Genomic DNA, 4,302 nt, shown 5'->3' on the forward strand with positions numbered 1-4,302 from the left:
CCAGCGACTTAAGACTGGTTTTGTGGTCCAGGGTCACATTTGTGTAAAAATAAAATCACATGAACATCTTTGTTGATGCATGTGAATCATCATCTTTCTGTTCTGTGGTCAGTAAAGCTCAAAATCAAATCAATATCTATCTATCTATCTATCTATCTATCTATCTATCTATCTAACATCTATCTATCTATCATGTGACACTGGAGTAAGGATGCTGAAGATTCAGCTTTACATCACAGTAATAAATTACATTTTACATTCAAATATAATGTAAAATATAATAATATTTCACACAACTTTCAGAAACATACAAAAAAAATCTTACAGACCCCCAAATGTTGAATATTAACACACTGTCTTGAATATACAGTCTTTAGACATACAAATGTTCTCTGGTATATCATTTTAATATATCATTTAAAATGATATTTTAGATTTTAATATAGTGTTTTCTGTTGTATAAAACATGATATTTCCTTATTTTTTCCACTTTATATTTTGATTTTATATTATGTAATGTCCTTCCGGAGCACAAATATTATTTTGCACTTGTAGTAAATAGTTTTCAATAGAGGAGTGTTTGACTTGACTTGAATGTAATTTAATTATAGATTTCAAATAGTACATATTAGATTTACACCATGGTGCAGTATATAGTGCATGTGCTCATGATGTAATGTGAGTCCACTATCAGATCCTGATCTGATTCCCCCTTCTCTCTCTCTCTTAAAAGCCCCGTCTATACTTTCCATTGCAATAAAATAATTGAACCTCAAAATGAAAAGACTTACATAGTACTCTTTTCCTGATGCTTTTTCAACAACATAGAAAAAAAAACAAAGAAAAACATTTCATGAAAATGTTTTATTCCGTGTTATTACTATAAATCCAATCCTTTAATTAAATCTCATGATAACATCCTTTTGACTGGAAGATAATGTTCTTTGGCAACAAGTATCACATATTTTATGACATATGTCACTTGATAAAACATGAAAAACTGCATGCTGCGCACATGAGGCAGTCAGATGGCTTGTGGTGGAGTACCACTTTTGTGATATAAAGCGTGTTACTGCATTGGTTAGAAACGGGGAAGTACCAATCCAAAACATAGCATAGCAGGAATGTACACCTTAGAGTACACAGAAGAGGATTGGAAAGAGAAATGAGGAACAGCTTTAGGCCTGTTGCAAACTCGTGCTTACAAACCACTTTCTGGTAAACGTGTCTGATTCACTTTTATCAGACACGTTGTTTTTTTCCTGATCTCTGGATATTGCTTGAGTCCCTCATCACTGTTTCCAAAAGTGATTTTGTCAGCAATAAAATTATTCTTGGCCACCAAACCCTTTGTAAACAAAACTGTCAAGCTGTATGATTTAAAAGCAATTCTTAGTGTAGAAAATAAATTAAAAAGCCTGTAAAACTTGACAGTCAATTGTTGGTTAAACCTGTAATTTAGCAATGAGGTAATAAATGACAAAAAGAAAACAATTTCAAGGCCACAGCGAATTTAAAGTCCAGGAACAACTGAAGGACTAGATGAATATGAGATTTATTGCAAACAGAAGTCAATAACACAGCAGAAAATAACCATGTAGATATATTACACTGAAAAAAAAATGGTAACCTAAAATGGTAGCTTCATGGTTTTAAATTATATTTGAACAATTTAAGTCAGATAAGATATTATCATAACTGAATCAACCTAAATTCATTCATTTATACCAACATTTCTATACAGTGTTTAAAATCTCTTTTATACAAAGTATCCATTTCAATACATAATAAAATCCCTATCATAGGTCCTGAATGTTACAAATATAAACATAATTATCTATCACATTAAATATCTGATCAAAATATCACAGACCAAGTTGGACCTATTTAGGGACTAAAACTGTATCCTCTTGCAGAAGGATGACACTCAATTTCCTTCTAAAAATGTTTTAATGAATAAAATATATTTTTTAAATATTTCTGGACTCCCTTTGACTTTTTATTGTATGGACAAAAACAAACAAAATACCTTCTCAGAAGAAAGGGATGACGTGAAGGTGATTAAAGGATAACATGATTGGTGTAAATAAATCAAGAAGTATAAGCAAAGATCGGCGTATGATTGTCTTTTATAAATGTACACTACACTTCAAAATCATCACTGTCACTTTTCAAAAAAGGAAGAAAAAGAAACACTATGTAGGCAGCAGTGTTGGGCAAGTTACTCTGAAAATGTAATCAAATTACTGATTACTGATTACTCCTTTTAAAAGTAATCACGTTACTGTTCTGATTACTTTATTTAAAAAGTAATTAGTTACATTACTAATTACTAGTTCCAAGTATGGGTCACCATACTTGGCCACATGCCACGTCACATGTCACTTCACTTTTATTCTCCCGCATCCCGCACACACACACAAGTGTTTACCCACCCGCACCAGCACTCGCCCATCTTGTCCCACGCCGCACTCTGTTGTGTCGGGTCTCGCGGGAGCAGGTCTCTAATCCATGGCACTCGACTCGACAATGCGTGTGCTACATCCTTTTTACAATCTACAGATTATAAAACACTGCATTCTGTCAGCAATGTAACGCGGCAGTAACATATAGAGACTTCGGCTTGTAACTATACTCGAATTATTATTTTGAAAATTATAATGCGTTAAATTACTCCGTTACTAAAATAGTAATAAAATTACAGTAACACGTTACTAAGTATTGCGGTACTGCCCAACACTGGCAGTGTATACACTAATTTGAAAGCACATCTTGTTCTCTCAGTTTTGGCCTTTCCATCCATATTAAGATGGCATTTTGTCCTGTAAAAATAGTGTAAGAACTTTATTATGTCTCAGTGAGTTTTAATGAGGTTTTACGCATACACAGTAAGGTGAATGTTTACTGACTTCTCAGTGTGAATGAGAAACTTCTAGAAAACGCTTGAAAATAGTGTGTTTTGCAGTTTTCAAATGTATCCGCACTTACATTTTCATTCCTCTTTAAATAAAACAATAGATCCTCATGTGAGAGGGCATACATCTAAACAAATCCCCAGTTTATAGACATTTCACTTCAGTGAGGTAAAAGGTCATCCTCATTCTAACTGGCATCTACTAATATGCCAACGGAGGGGAAATTTCTGTGCTGGGTTTTATGAAATCACAGACAATACAATGACAAGGTCTTGAACTGTTAGTCATGAGAAGTGATTAGTAGTGAAATCGCAGGCTTCAGCGACAGCTGGAAAAATACATCTGGCTCTCTGGCTTTGCCTTGTCAGATAAAGTCCACCATCTGGAATATGGCAGTTTTTTTTAACTAACTCACCGCTCACTTCAGCCTAACCTCCACTGAGTTATCAAACTGTCCCGAGTGTGTGTTTACTCTGTAAACAGGCATCTGAAATCCCTTTGCGACATTCGTCCTGTGAGAATCCCACGACACTTCACTCATTTGTGGACATATTTGTTCTGAATCAGTTTTTGTGTACAGGACACATGCAGAGCCAGAATAATATTTGACTTAATGTGAACCGTAAATAGGAATTTACTGTGTGAATTTCCAGATTTTGCCTGCCAGAAAGTTCAGTTTAATTTTTGTTATCCGAAGTGACGTTGATTATGCAGACTTGAAGACTCTGATAGAGTAGCTGTCATCAGAAGCATATAGCCTCTGGCTATAAGCAATGCTTGGATTGCGTCATTTACGCATAATTGTTTTAATGTGTTTGCCAAGTTTTTGCTTTGTTTTGACTCCTAGTAACCGCTGAGGTGTGAAACTGGATTTTTGGAATGCTGATGTATTTAATTGGACATTACAAACAGACGCCTTTTTAACCCTTGCTGTCTTCTTAACGACGAGCCAAGAAAAACAAGACGTAAACAATAATACCAACAATGACGCAACTGGATCTACAAGGGAGAGCTGTAAACCAGACGAGCTCGTTTGGAAAACCCCTGGCTCAAAGAATATCTGGCAGTTGTGTTTTCTGGCACCTGCTGCTGATTAGTGATGTTAAGAGACAAAAAAACAGATATCTGCAGGTGAAGTTTTCAGAGACACGAGAGAGCAGATTCTTATCATATTAATATTTTATTCGTACTACATGCATAATTAATAAGGGCAAATGGGACAAGCTTCATATTGATAATAGTCAAATACAAGGAGGGTCCCAGCTAAACAGGTAACGTTCTCAGGACTCTGCCCAATGTTCTGTCAAGATTGTCTTCAAATTTACAAACTAAAGTTAATAGAATCTTCGTTGTGAACGTTAACATTGTTCTCAAAATGTTATCACAA

Source organism: Sinocyclocheilus anshuiensis, unplaced genomic scaffold, assembly GCF_001515605.1.
Source record: "Sinocyclocheilus anshuiensis isolate Anshui unplaced genomic scaffold, SAMN03320099.WGS_v1.1 scaffold130, whole genome shotgun sequence".
Classification (NCBI taxonomy): domain Eukaryota; kingdom Metazoa; phylum Chordata; class Actinopteri; order Cypriniformes; family Cyprinidae; genus Sinocyclocheilus; species Sinocyclocheilus anshuiensis.